The 16,245-nt window shown below is 36.1% G+C and overlaps 1 protein-coding gene across 2 annotated transcripts in view; it reads right to left on the reverse strand.

Moving 5' to 3' along the window:
• LOC128534539 (gastrula zinc finger protein XlCGF17.1-like) overlaps nucleotides 1-16,245 on the reverse strand; it is a 172,961-nt gene that overhangs the window by 63,085 nt on the left and 93,631 nt on the right. The window contains exon 1 of one of the 2 annotated variants that reach the window (XM_053509007.1): nucleotides 5,973-6,177. The exons of the other annotated variant lie outside the window; for it this stretch is intronic. The gene's annotated coding sequence lies outside the window, so the exon portion shown is untranslated. Of the gene's footprint in view, nucleotides 1-5,972; nucleotides 6,178-16,245 lie in introns of those variants that run through there. 2 annotated transcript variants of the gene reach the window in all.

Genomic DNA, 16,245 nt, shown 5'->3' on the forward strand with positions numbered 1-16,245 from the left:
GATACAAATTGAGATAGACTATATAACAGTTAATTCACTAATAAAATTGTCAGCTATTGTTGTCTGTCAATTGTCTGTCTAAACAACGTTTAACCAATGTTTTTCTTTAAAGGTTTATAGTATATATGAATATATAAGTAAATAAAAAAAAAAAAACAACAACAAAACATAAGCCACCTACCCCAACTACAATAACTAAACCACTTCAAATTTTAGCAATTCTTTTGCAGAAATTTCACCATAATTTGCCTTTTCTGGCAAAATACGACACCTTTCCTGACTTATTGCATGCCCTGCACAGGACATGCATAGCCTTCTTTGCAATGGTAAATGGGGTCACTGTTGTAGTTACATTAGTATTTTCCAAATCGTTTAACCATTTGTTAGCAGGAATGCAAGATTTGCATTTTGCAATTAACATTACATTAGTCTACTACTAACCTGCCGAAAGGCTGCTGTCGTCATCATAATCGGCGGACTCCTTTTTGCTACGGTTGGTATGACTGGTGCTGAGTTCGTCCACACCGATAGTGCCAGCTGTTGTCCGCAAGCTGTCAAACTCGGTGCATCCCTCTGCTTTTAACTTTATTCTGTGTATTTATTCTGTATTTAACTTTATTTCATGTGCCCTCAAATGTTAGATTTGACACGTTTCCGCTTTACCACGCAACTGCTGTAAAACGTTTGCTGCATGTCGCGGTGTCGGCATGCTTTCTTGTAAAATATATCCACACATTCGACCGTTTAGTTTTAGGCATTTTAACAAAAGTTGTTTAATTTAGTAAGCTAAGATAGCGGTAGACCAGCTGCTGCCATCAGAGCGAGTTAGTTGCTGCATTCACGTGTACCTCGGATGGTCTCTCATTTCCTGATGATTTATGCTTTTAATTTTTTTTATCTAATAAACTATTAATCCACAAAAATATATGAAACTAGAAAACAAATATTTCAATCAACAGTTCAGGCGTTTAAGTGGCACCAAAATTTACATTCTGTTTCAGTCCAGTACATACCGGTTATATAGGTATCGGTGCCATATTGGCACCGTTTTTTTGTACCCAACCCTAATAGTCACAGATTTTTCTTGTTTGTTGTAGAAAGTAAAAACCTGCCAGTAATAACTCTCTGTAGAGGCGATTAGCGACACAGCAAAACCTGAGGAAAAATACTAAACCTGGTCCCTTTGCGCTACCTGGCAGTCATTTGATGTGACTGATTTTGCACGCTGTCGTTTTCCCTGCGGTGGTAATAGGCATTCTGGTTGACTACTTACTGTAAGCCAGTTTTGTTTAGATAATTAATATTTCCTATGTCATTTCCCTGCAATGTTTTCTATTTTCAGCATCTTGCATGGTTATTCATGGTGTCATCTTTTGCAGTTTGTCAGTCTATGCGTTTATATTTTTATTTGTCCACAGTATTCACGTTCTCCAGTCTTGTGTTTTAGCCTATTGTACTAAAACTGCTCTCTATTTCGACGTGTACTTCACAGAGTGCTCCCTGATAAAAAAAAAACCTAAAAATCCTTCGTATTCTTTAGGCTAGTAATATGTAAAAAATAAATAAATAAACAAATCATTAATTAATTATTATTATTATTATTAATCAATATTTTTTCTTACAAATTATACACATTTCAGTAGTAGGTTTTATGATGGGACAAGTTATATTAATATTTATATTTAATATATATAAATATAATATTTTATATTTTATGTCCATAATGCAACATTTTCACAGCAGCAACGACAGGTATCCAAGGTGCTTATGTTACCATGGTAACGCACAGAGGAAGTGATGCCTGTGCTGGTGACTTCGCAGGATTTTCTAAACGGTGGAGTTTTGTCGAGAGAAGTTCCCTTCACCGACATTCACTGCAAACGGAGCAAGGAGTAGGGAGCACCCTGTGAAGTACAGTACATTGGAAGTACATTGAAACGCAGCCCAAAACTCTGGTTTAGTCTTGTGCCCTATTCTTAGCTGGGCTAAAATGATTTCCTCTCTTCTATTTCTGCCCCATACTTTCCCTATTTTTATGTGCTGTTGAAGTTTATGCAAATGTCTACATGTTTCTTTTTCATCCCACCTTTTTTTGCCATATTTTGCTCACAAATAGGGGATTTCTATTTGAACATGGGGGAGATTTTTATATTCTACTTGTTAATGTTGCCTTAAGTAAAAAAAATATTAAATAAATACTGTATCAATGTGATGCATGGTGGTGTATAATGACTTTGCATATTATCACTTTGCATATTTATTAGTATTTTTTAAATAGAAAATTTAATGACATTATTTCAATAACTTCCAGGTCATGTGACCTATCACACTAAAATGTATTTTATGTTTGATAAAATACATTTTGGTTATGCAAAGGGCACAACTTTTTTAAATTAAATTTCATATTTAATAATGTTTGTTATGAGAAATATGAAAAGTTTTATTTCACCACCTGTTCTGCAGACCTGCTTTTTTTCAACACTACCCTTTTGCATATTTATTAAATATATTAATTCATGTGACCTTTTGCCATGTGTGACCACATGTTCTGCAAAGAGCACAACCTTTTTTATTCAATATCACTTACATTTAAGTCACTTAGATTTATTAATAACCAATGTAGGGCTGCAACAACAAATCGATTACTAAAAGAGTTGGCAACGCAACGCGGAGACATAAAAAAAAAAAAAAAAAAAAAAACATTTAGGCGCGGAGCGGAGTGAACACGCTCAGTGGTCTCGTGCACTGATGAGTCCGGCGCCTCATAGACAGGGTGGAGCAAAAGAAAAAAAAACAAAAAAAAAACAGCGGAGGTAGAGGAAAGATACATGGCGGAGGCAGAGAAATCCGTAATTGTCTCCCCTGCTGAGTCTTAGTGCGCGAGCAAGCGTCCCTTACTGGTATAATCAACATCCGTGCACGCGTGTACCGTTTACTATAACACTGTGATCATGTGTGGGCGCGTAAAACATATTTTATTTTGTGTCTGTATTCGTATGTGTACAGCGCGCATGTAAAGCAAAAGCAATTCTCATAAGGGGCGTTAAAAGTCTTAAAAAAAAAAGGCCGTTAAAAGGGCGTTAAAATGTTCTCTCTCTGCTCAAGTCTCAGTCCGCTCTTTGCCTGCTGTGTGTGAGTCTGTGTACGCGCCTGTCATTGGACTTTCTAAAGATTTTTACTCTGTTTTTGAATAAAACGTTTGGAAATTACGGCTTTCCTTGTTTTGTGTTTTTTTATCTGATTCATTAATTAATTTTAAAAAATTATAATCGTTAGATTAATCGATTATTAAAATAAACGTTAGTTGCTGTCCTAAACCAATGTTGAAATACAGTTGCAAGCAATGATGAGAAGGCCCAAGCACCTTGCGCAGAAATACATTGGACACAATGGACACATGCATTTTAAGGGGACATACCAATAACATAATGACATGACTTTAGAATGGTGGGGAATTTTATGTCAAATAAAATTCAAAAAGCCCTGGATGCTGGAGAAAAGCATCACACAATAATGTCACTCAATGTGATGTCACTCAATATAATGTCACACAAAGTTATTAACCACTTTTCGGCATAGGTTTAAGGCATCATCATGACTGAACTGATTGAGATGTCAAAAATCCCTCTGCAATTTTGCATCCTCATAGATCACATATGATCTATGAGGATGCAAAATCCTCTATGAGGAGTATATCAAATAACATGCCTATATCTACACTAACCGACTTCCTGTAGAGTAGAGCCTACGACACCCAATGCAAAAGTTTTGCTCAATGAGATCTAAATGTGTACCGGGTTTTACATGCAGCAAAATCTTGTGTGAGGGCCATGGGCGTTGCACCCTAATGGCAGCAGTTTCGAACTGGTCACTAATTACTTTTAGAGCATGCTAGGAAAGCCATAAAAACCTGGAGGCTGGAAATTGCCGTGGGTGTACATGTTGCATGTGTATCCAACACCTGGGGTCTGTTCTTCGTACGTCGCCTGACGCATCCGAGATGAACTGATACATCCGAGATGAGATCATTGTGCTACTTACGATCTGGCTAAGTTGGTTTTTCGAACACACCTGTTGTTGATGATTAGTATAGCTGGATTGAGTTGTCTAGGATTATTGTGCGTTCGTGCGTTGGTTTAAAAGGCGATATGCATCGACAGTAGAAACACTGATCACAACTCCTTTGATTGGTTGACGAAATGGCGAAGAGCGGCTCAATTTATTTTTGCAACATGTGTTATGCCCTGAAGTGCCCCCCTGCCATAAATTACCTGCACGGATGTTGATTATACCAATAAGAGACGCGCACTAACCACCCAGCAGGGGAGACGATTACCCACAATTTGCAGCGCAAAAGAGAGAAAAACCGTTGGTTCAGTTGTGATCACGTGACGCTCGGAGTCAAAACAAGAAGCGCATGCGTGATACATGATATTTGTAAACCGAGCCAACGCTCGTTTTTCAAATCAAAATTTAGTAAAAATCTTTGCTCGTCTTGCAGGACACTCGTAAACCGCGTTACTCGTAATCCGAGGTTTCACTGTATGTTGTATATGAAAAAAAAACCATAATATTTTTTTCAAATACATGTATACTTTATTTTTTATTTTATAATAAAATTAGTTTTGTCCAATTTTTCATTATAAAAATATTTGTTTTTATTATATATAAATATCTATTTGCATATTCATGACAAACCCCTGAAAAATAAATGTGTTACAAAATAAACATTATACAAGAATTTGTATTAATGGTCTTGATGGCTGTCTCGTGCCTAGGCTTCATTATAATAGTAATATATTTGATATTAATAAACCTATGAATTTATGTTCTAATATAATATTTGATAGCGATTATCCATGGCAGGGGGAAATATATATATGCAAGATACTTTTCTTTTTCCACGTGAGTCAGTCAGCATCAGTCATGCTCTTTAACCAAGAGCCATCCGATCAGTACCTCAGTTTTATATGCCTGCAAGTTCCATTATACAGATAAACCAGCCCTGGTTGCTACTGAAGAAGTTGTGCAAGTAGTAATGGACTATATGTTATTTGCTATAGACTTAAGTGTGAGCACATCACTATGAAAAGGTTAATCACTGCTTCTGAAAAAAGAAGGCAGAAAGAGTATGAAAGGGCTGATGAACATAGTGTATGCAAGGCCAGTCAAAACATAGGGTGGTCCAAATGATTTTTCCTCATTTGAAATGTTATATATAAATCTACATATATCTATAACATGTTTAATTTATTTCATATTCAAAATGGCTTTCATTTTAGACCCAAGATGGATGACAATTCAATTTAAGGATGGCTTTATGACCTATTTTAATTAAAATAAAATTATACTGCATTGTAATATTGCAGTATAATAATTATTGAAATAAAATAATTTATATTTTAATTAAAAAGTAATTATAAACATGCAAAGTGCTAGTAAGGACAGGTGGTTACACATTTTAGAAAGGATTTTGTGCTAAAAGGTCATATGACTTTGAAGCTATTGAAATAAAATTATTCATATTTTGATTTAAAATATTAATAAATAAGTCGTTATACACCACCATGCATCACATTGACACTAACAGTAACAACATTAATTTAATTATTTTAAATATGAATGTTTATAATATTAATATTATCCGTATTTCAGTGGGGCAGTAATTTGCAGACGGTCCCTAACTCCCGCAGTAGACGAGGTGCTTTTTCGCCGGATTCTGTTAGCGAATCTCCGCTACAAATCAGAATCTGGAGGCCGGAGCTCGAATATCCAACGTCCAACATCAAACCAACTTTACCACCGCGGTCAACCCACACACATGTAACATTTAATTCTCTGCTGAAAAATAAAGCTAATGTTTGAAGATGTAAAATGGTTTTTCACTGAACCACTTATTAAAAACCAATTATGTAAAACTTGCAAATATTTAAATTATACCTAGCTCTCAATCACTTTTCGGGGAGACTTACCTCAGACACAACAAGCTGATTGTTTTAATTCAGTCTCTTCAAACAATCTCCGTAAAAACCTGTCAGTAATGTCTCCGTGTAGAGACGATTAGCGACACAGCAAAACCTAAAGGAAAATATTAAACCCGAGGAACAACAGTAATGTTGAATCAAACGACTGCAGGTAACCCGGGGAATAAATAAAATATTCTTCTTTCTTCCTTTGGTGTTTTTTTTTGGCGGCTGCCACACAACGTAACGGTGCATTACCGCCACCTACTGGAAGGGATCATGATGCTCTATCTGTTTATCTATCTATCTATATAGTGTATATAATCACATTTTCCTGTCTTGTGTTTTCACATTTCAAACCTTGTTGTTTGGAAATTACTGTTTTCTTGTATTGTTGTTTGTTCTCTTACTTAATAAAACACTCTTCCTACACTCTTGCTAACACACAAAGTCTGGATATCTATATGTTCTATATCTCTTCATATATATTTTCTATATTGTGTATTTTCATTGTACAGTAATTTTATTTTTAACTTTAATTTTTTATATTTTATTTTATTCTTTTCTAGTTAAATTTAACCTTTATTTTAATTTTCATATTTATTTCCTATTCCTACTCATAGTCTTTTATTTTTAGGTCACGAGCAGTTGTCTAAGCATTTCACTGCATATCGTACTGTGTATGACTGTGTATGTGACAAATAAAATTTGAATTTAAATTTAAATTTGGATAACACACTACTCATCATGTTGCACATCTTTACATTTACGCATATCTGCACATTGCATACATGTTGCACACCTCTGGGAGTTTGCACATTGTTCTGCTCATGTTTGTGCATTGGTCATTTTTCACACAAATGAGGACTGACTGCACACAGCTGTAATGTATCCTGTATAACTTGCACACTTAATACCTAATACACTTCTATTTCAATTATTTTTTTATTAGCAAGCTTGTACAAAATACATATTTAAAATTGTAACTTAAAATTAGTTTTATATATTTGTATGTTATTCTCTTTTTTCGTATTTTTTCATAATTCATTCTCACAGAGAAACCCTTCTTTGTCGATCACGGGCCGTCGTGTAAACAATTCACTGCATATTATACGGTGAATGGCTGTGAATGTGACTTATAAATTTTGAATTAGATTTGATGTTCAATGCTGACTGCTCTTATCTGTTTCTCCCAGCACATCTCATCATTCCTATTTTTCTTTCAAAAGGGAAGCATACAACTCTGCCGCTGCTTCCTTTACACATTTTCAGGAAAAATACAAACCCTCTGCTTTTTATTCTTTAATTTGACTAGTGGGTTGCAAACAAATGCTTTTAGGTGCATACCGCCTACACGACCTGTAAGTGAGCGTATAACAGTAGGATTTTGGGTATGGTACTTCGGTACAGTTTTTTTAATCTAAAAGGACAGACCAGGCATACAGTATCTGTTACTTCTTCTGCCACATTGATGCCATATGAGTTGTTGCTACTGTTCAAGAAACAAAACGTATAAGATAACTTTCTCTGCTTGGTCTTCACTTGATTAGTCATGATTAATGTTATTAAATCAAGAAAAAAATATGAAAATTGTTATGCCGGACAATACTTAGAAGGTGAGAAGTTTTTACATTGGCATTTGTTTACTTTTTCCGTGAGAACCTTTAATGATGTGGTCATCAACAAAAGAAAATAATAATAATAATAATAATAATAATAATAATAAAAGAACAGATATAAAGAGAGACTGTACCTGTCTTGCAATTGCATGAATATGTGCATTTTTTTTTCACTGCCCGACCATATTCTTACAGGATCTGGGGACAGTAGTGGGACTGAAAAAATTATCAATTATTGCTGAACTTAAGGAGGCAAATATTGGGCTCAATTATTATTATTATGTCTCATGTTCTGTATTTTAGTAATATGACGCATCCTAAAAAACAAAACCTCCACAATATCTTGAATTAGTGAAAAAGCATGAAACCTTGATAGCATACTGAGGCTGAGTGCTATTAAGCTTTCTGTGTCATGTTCTCTATATTGTGAGCAATTTTAGAGACATGTACTTGTTAAATAAGAACAAACTTTAAGAAAGTGCAATACAGTGATGTAATAGTATGTAACAGGCTAGACAGATGCAATAGAGGAATAGTATACAGTAAAGGAGATGAGTGATGTAAAAATTTTAACCCACCAATTTTACTAAAAATGTAAGATGGTATAAAAAAAAAACATAAAGACATGGGGTTTATTAGACATTTTTTTTAACCAATTTATCTTAAAAACAGGGTTGACATCCTGAAAGTCTAATACTTTAAGTCCTCCCTCTGTTTTCTTATTTGCAAGAATTGATTGAAAGAAATGTTTTATTTTTTGTGATCTATTTTTCCAGATGAAATTAAAGATAATTTTATTAATGTTCAATTATTAATGTTAACATATAAAGGTAAGGCTGAGTAAACAAGGTGGGACAAACTTTCTGATTTGAAAAGGACTACTCTTCCAAAAATAGACAAATCTCTTTGTAACCAATTATTACATACAGTAGATACTCTTTTCAGTCTGTGTGAAAAATGTAGTTGTTGTCTCTCAACCTCCTCTTTCGAAATTGAAATCCCCAAATATTTAAGAGTATTTTTAACAGGGATATTATCAATTGTGATGTCATTGCAAGAGTGAAGAGGCATATTTTCACATTTATCAATATTAAGAGATAATCCAGAGGCTATGGAGAATTCTTTAATCACAGATAAAGCATATGATACTTGAGATTTATCCTTTCAAATAAAAAAATATATATCTGCTAACTGTGAAATTTAAATTTTTCTATCAAAAATCATTATGCATTTAAAAATAGGATCATTCTGAATATCACGAGACAGCATCTCCACCACTAATAGAAAAAGGAAGGGAGATATTGGATGCCCTGCTGAACTCCTCTTTCTAAACTGAACCTCTTTGAGGTACCAGCCTGTTATATGACAGAGCTGTTTATGTCATTCCAGAATAGGCTGAGTATGTTAATAAATGTATCACCGAAACCAAAAACTTAAGAGACTGCAATAAAAAACTGTGTTCGATTGTGTCACATGCTTTAAAAAAAATCTAAAAAGACAATAATGGAGTCAACATCAAATAAGTGTGCATAGTCCAATAGATCTAAAATGAGCCTAGACATGATGTAATGTCACCCAACGTACATGATGTAATACACTCGGTTTGGGTTGTTTTTAACCCAGCTGCTGGGTATATATTGGACTGCTACATGCTGGATTAATTTAACAGCAAAATGAGTTATTTGTTTAACCCAGCAAGATGGGTTAAATATTCAATCCAAATGCTAGGTCATTTTTAACTATAATGCTGGGTTAATTCTACCACATACAGATGTTGGTCAAATGTTCTATCCAGATGTTGGTTAAATTTTTTTGACAGTGAACTTTTATAAACTATTAAATACAATGTTTTGTTACATTTACAACAACGATATGCGATTATAATCAAATTTATATGTTAAAACAAAGATTGGTACAAAAAATACTGTAATACACATGAAACAATTTTGTTCATTTGACATGCAAATATTGTAAAAACTAAAGTTTTAGTCAGTTGTTCTTAAAAATACAGTCACTATACAAGTTTATGCTGTGCTTTTAACATGATTGATGCAAACGGAGGTAGTAAAAATGTTTTTACAAAAAAAATCTATTGTGAACCTGCAAGGTTTAATCTTCACTTACATTAAACTAATAATACATTTAGCACATTTTTCTTCATGTTGTGATTCAGAATAGAATGTGCAGGGTGCCCAATGCATTTATGTGATTTTAATTAAAAGTTATTATATGGAGCTTTACTGTCACGAACAGGGTGTAGTGGCAGGTGTTGAACGCCGTGGGCAGAAGGAGCAGGCATAGAGGCAAAGGGGTTGTGTAATCAAAAAAAGAGTCTTTAATGATGGTTAAACTCAAAGTATAAATAAAGACACAAACAAAGGAACAAACAAACTCAAACAATACTTAACTCTGTGCTAACAGGGGCTCTTTGGCAAGAGACTGGAGGACAAACACACATCCTGTGGCGAGACACAAGCAGGGGGACAAATGACAAGTCCTGTGGCGAGACACAGGCAGGGGGAAAAATTACACGTCCTGTGGCGAAACACAGGCAGGAGGAGGACAAACACATAACAGGATACACAAACTATGCATGGAGCTGAAACTGGACACTAGAGAGAAGGGAGACACTAGAGAGAGACACTAGAGAGAAGGGAGACACTAGAGAGAGACACTATAGAGAAGGGAGACACTAGAGAGAGACACTAGAGAGAAGGGAGACACTAGAGAGAGACACTAGAGAGAAGGGAGACACTAGAGAGAGACACTAGAGAGAAGGGAGACACGTAGAGACTAGAGGGAGACACGTAGAGACTAGAAACGAAAGACCAAGAGAGGGACGGGACAAGGGCTAAATACATGGCAATCAGCTAGGCATGGCTTTTGGCTAAACATGGTTAAGTTCTGTTAAGTTCTTCACAACACACGTGGGGTATAGCCACGGAAGTGTAGTCCAGTGCGGGCAATGCTTTGGACTGCATTACCCACAAAGCATTGCCCACAATGCAGTGCTTTGTGGGTAATGCAGTCCAAACTGGAAAACGCTGGAATATGGAGCCTGAGCCTGTTTTCTTCAGTCGTTTTTGGTTTGATTTAAGTACGGAACCTATGCGGAAGTTTGTAATATCGCCTGACAACGCAGAAATTAAAAGAATGGACATGCATCGACTCAATTTGTCTTTCTCATTACTGCATGGGCATGAATTAACGGGCTGTTACGCTGCCGCGAGCAACAACAACATAAAGCGGAGAAACTTACTGAGAGAGATACGGACGCGATGTGTTTACTGATGTGTTTACATGACTTCTTAATCTCCGACAGACATCGTTATAAACCATCTAACGTAACAAAGGTAAGCATAATATAGTTTTCCGACTACGTACACAGTTTGCAACTAGACAATCACCTTAATCCATTGTTTATTATAAACGGGCGATTAGGGATTATATAGAGACGGATGTACATAGAGAAGAAGCCATAACCATGTTCTATGAGAGTATAAGTTAATTTACACTCCGCATTCATCGCGATTATTAGAAAAGGCGATCTGCAAAGATTCATAGAAAAATAAATCACACTCACCGAGCCTGGTGAGGATGAAGCAGGAACACGAAGCGTTAGTACAGTTCCATTTTTAGGAGCAGCTTCCTAGTAAAAACCTGCTTTATATTGACCCACATTTATAAAGCAGTCTGGTGAAAAATTATTATCACAAACATGAACGCATTTAGGTAAATCGGCGGGGACGTTAGCTTCAAAAACTAAATTCAGCCACTGCGTCCTCAGTGGCTCAGATATCTAACCCTAGGTAGGTACCCTAGGTCACTAACCCTAGGTAGTGTATGACGACTACTGTGTTCGCTATTACACCCAACAACTGTACACAACACTCGCTTAGGTGCCATTTTGCTCCAGCGGCGAAAAACAATGGCCGACAGCTTCTTCTAACTCGGGGCGGGTCTTTGCTAAAACACCAGTGTCAATCAACTAGTGTAGGAGCGGCCTCTTGTGGTGTGGCGTCACATCGACAGGCATTTGCGATTGGCCTGATTTCAGAAGGGGCATGTTATTGTAATAAATGAAAAGAAAACCACTGGGCGGCTCTTTATCATCGTAGAGTGGTTGTGTACGCACTCTCCTAACACACGGTTCAGTCCAAACAGCTTAAAAAAGTGCACGTAGGCCTGTATGACCCCTTAAAAGAGGGGAAAAAGGCCTGGCCCAAAACTAAGGAAGCAAATGGTCCGGATTGTTGTGACTGAGATGATGCAAAAATGCACTCATGTAGGTAAAAAGTATTCAACTGATGTGGCAACGGAAATCGTAGCAAAATATCCCAGTTCTCTCCAGGATGTAATAGAGGGTGATTATTGTTGAAACAGGCTCCATTGTCAAACAGTTGCAAAACGGAATTGAAAATGTGAGGCACACGTTAACACCCAAAATAAGAAAAAGAAAACATCAGACCGATGACTCGGACCAAACAGACAAGATCCCAATAGAAGAGTGAGCAGTTATGAAGGACACTTATGGATGCATTAAATGGAAGGGGCCAGCAGCAAAAGATGGAAAAACTCAAGGTGATTTTCCAACACTCTGATGCCAATCCAGAGGAGGTAAAATGTTCAATGAAGTCCACAATTTTACACACAATGTCAACATGTCAACCAGGGAAAAAGTATCAAGTGCCTTGAAGAGGAGTGGCTGTTTTGGTTTGATGAACTTGGCATGTCAGTCCACTTTGTGGAACTCACTGGGATTGACCTCAAAGAGACATTTACACGAGATTTGGATTTAAAAGGAAAAAGGCTTCTCGACTACATGACCACAGTTTGTGTCAACAAGAGCAAGAAATTCATTCAGAATTATGCAAGGCTTCAGAGTATGCAAAAACTGCAGAGTGGCTGTTCAGATGATGTGATAGAGATGATCCTGCTTCTGCTCAGCTATTTTGATGAAAAGGAGGAGTGTAGAAGATACATGTCTGGCAGAAAAGGTCCAACTGGAGAAAGTGCCCCTGACACCCGTTGTTATTGTCTGTGGTAAGTCTGTTTCATATCTCTCTTTTTTATTGCACTGTTTATAGAATTTGTCATGTGAGTTCAGCACTTATTAATATAACCTGTTAAATAATTTGTTCATAGGACAGTCCTGCTATTGCTCCACAAGGTAAATGCTGAGTCTGGATCGGAACCTTATCAACAAAAACATCTCCTCCGTCATTTCTGCATTGCGCCTCAGGGAGCTACTACTGTTTTAATATTCACTATCCATCTAAGCTGGCCTTAACTCTGGAGTTTCTTCAAAGGTGAGTAAACATGGCTTGCTCATTTCTTAGACCTGGGACTCTGGGACCTAAAGTCTGGCTCAGAGGTCCCGGTCTTCATCGGAACCTTAACTAAGGCCGGGACTCGAGACCGAGAGTCAGACCCAGACTAAGTCTCTTCTGCTCACCAAGGCTGCATTTATGTTATTTAAAAAAAAATATATATATATTGTGAAGTATTGTTAAAATGTTAAATAACTTTTCTATTTGAATATATTTTAATTTATTCCTGTGATGCAAAGCTAAATTTTGAGCATCACTAAAATGCTCAAAATTTTGTGTCATGTGTTCCTTTAGGAATCCTTCTAATATGATGAATTGATGCTCAAGAAACACTTGATTATTATCAGTGTTGAAAACTGTTTTTTTTTTCATTCTTTGAATATAAAGTTCAAAAGAACAGTATTTATCTGAAATAGAAAGTATTTGTAACATTGTATGTAGGGAATATTTCATTTTACTGTGTTTCATGATATGTTTGCATGAGGACAAAATGCTTTTTTCTTTGACCTCGACACACTGCGCTATCTGCAAACACATTCCTTAGTATAATCTATGTTCAGGGTTGTAAAACTGCTAAAGGCTCATAATTGCATAACCGTCCCAAGCTTCTGTTCTTCTTCATGTTATCTTTTATAAACATTCCAGACCAGCGGTACCAAGTCCTGCATCCACCTTTTTGGTTCTTTGTGTGTGTGTGTGCGCGCATATATATATATATATATATATATATATATATATACACTTCTGTCTCCCACAATAAACTTTGAACATCTCACTGAGCAATGACTTGTGTGTTTCATTGAGGGGTTCCCTGGCCCTGCAGGACAAGCAGAATACGGGCTGAGCACTGAGTACACAAAAGGAGATTTCTTGAATTTTGTAACAAAATTCAAGAAATCCTTACATTGTAATACCGTTCAAAAGTTTTGGGACTGTAAGATTATTTATTTATTTATTTATTTATTTTTAGAAAAGAACTTAAAATAATACATTTATTCAGCAAGGATGCATTAAATTGATCAAATGACAGTATTTACATTTATAATGTTGCAAAAGCTTTATATTTCAAATAAATGCTGTTGTTTTGAATTTTCATTCATTACATAATCCTGAAAAATTGTACACAACTGTTTTTAAAGTGCCCCATTATGCTTTTTCAAATATGATCTTTCATGAAGTGTGTCATGTAGCTGTACTGTATGTGAACATAAACTATCTGCACTATCTGTGACGCTGACAGTGCACGATAAATTAAGTTTTTGTCTATTAAAAAAAGAGTTGGCTCATTCGCCTCAATGAGTCGAAAGCAAATCTAATTTATCTCTGTAACGAATCCACGTAACTACGTAACATATTTGCATAATGTCTGCCCACATTCTACGTCACGAACAACTTGCCCGCCATCTTACAATTAACGTTACCACACTCTTGTTAATGTGACCAAGCATTCATGCCGGGTTCGCTTAAACACTTAAAAGAGAACGAGAACTTAAAAACGAGAGCACACAAAATTCTTTTTAACTGTTTATTCTCCATTCACCCAAACTGAACTAAACACTCTCGAAGTGTGCATGCCCCTTGCCTTTCTACGGCAAGCCATCATCGTCAGACTCCGGCTTGAATTGATACGGTAAAACCAACGGCATCTTTTCTATGTATTGACGGGTCTCCAGAGCTGTCGTTCAGTTAAGGTAACGGGCATTTCGTTTTCCGACACACGCTGTAGCGGTAGATCAATCATACTGTAAAGAGCCAATCACAGCAGTGAGGGCTCACGGAAAGGAGGGGTTTAGACAGACTGACTTGTTGAACTGCTTCACACGAGTCGTTTACAAATCATTTAGAAATGGGGCAAAATTAAATCTATGTTTGGAGAAAACTAAAGTGTTTTTTGACCTTGCATACATGTAAACCTGTTTTAAGAGGCTCATTAAGCAATATTAGCAACCTGGCATTAAAATGGCATAATAGGGGCACTTTAACATTAATAAGTGTTTCTTAAGTATCAAATCAGCATATTAAAATGAATTCTAAAGGATCATGTGACTCTTAAGACTGGAGTATTGATGCTGAAAATTCAGCTTTAAATCACAAACAAATTGCATTTTAAAATATAGTGAAATAGAAAGTTATTTTAAATTGTAAAGCTTTTTTACAATAATACTGTATATACTGTTATAATACAAAATGTATTTTGGATCAAATAAATGCAGCCTTGTTGAGCAGTAGAGACTTCTTTCAAAAACAATCAAAATAGTACAGTTTTCAAACCTTTAACCGGTAGTGTGTATATTGTTTTTTGTAATCTTTTTTAGTTTATTATTATTTTTTTATAACTGATCCATTAAAATGCCTAGTATGCTTTAATATGCTTTTGTTCTACAGGTGTTTTTCTTTTTGGATAAACCAGAAAAAGGAACCAAAGTAGAGAATAAAAACTCCAAGCGTCGTCTCAACGTGAACCTTCAAGTCCTTACCCTGATACAGGATCTCTCCGATCACGAGTGCTGTTGAGCCTAAATATGGACTCTTTCTGTGGACTCTGACTCTTTGTTTGAGAATAGGTACTGTTAGTTTTCGCTCTGAATCCACAATGTGTATTTATTAAGGCACTATAAAAAAAAATCCTAAAGATGCACTAACTTTATTTCTGTTTGTTTGAGAAGAGGTACTGTTAGTTTTTCGATTTGTCAAATCCACAATGTGTATTATGTTTATTATATATATATTTACATATTGTGTCAGTAAAGTTATCTACTGTGCTGCTGTATGTATGTGCCAACGTTTTCCTGTAAAAACACCATTTTTTTTTTTTTACAGTGCAAGACAAAGATGGGAAGTGCATTAGTTAACCGGTTAATGTTTTGTTGTTGATTTTTTGTTTTCTACAGGGCTGTTCTAGACAGCTGGATAAGATTGCTGTGGCATGATGAGTGAATTGAAGTTTAAGGTAAGACTTTAGAAAAGCACTGAATGCAGAGGGCCCCATATCCATGTTCGCCTTGAGACCCCAAATTGCTAAATCCGCCACCGTTTCTGATCAAAAGAACGAAATGACCTAAATGACTCAAAAAAAAAAAAAGATTTGTTCATTTTGATAAACGAGATTCTAAGACCCGAGTCACTAAAATGATTCAAACTTCCCATCACTAGCGCGTGCAGGCAGTCAAGCACGCACTGTAAAAGGATGTTGCGCCCACGCGCAGAAAACATGTTGAACGTGCAGTGGGGACACTGCACACACCGAACTGAGCCGTTAAGTGATCAGACGAGACGTGGCACGCGCACAGTGCTTTTTCTGCTCTCAAAATGTTAAACCTGTGTTTATAGTTA

This window comes from Clarias gariepinus, chromosome 12 (assembly GCF_024256425.1).
Source record: "Clarias gariepinus isolate MV-2021 ecotype Netherlands chromosome 12, CGAR_prim_01v2, whole genome shotgun sequence".
Taxonomy (NCBI): domain Eukaryota; kingdom Metazoa; phylum Chordata; class Actinopteri; order Siluriformes; family Clariidae; genus Clarias; species Clarias gariepinus.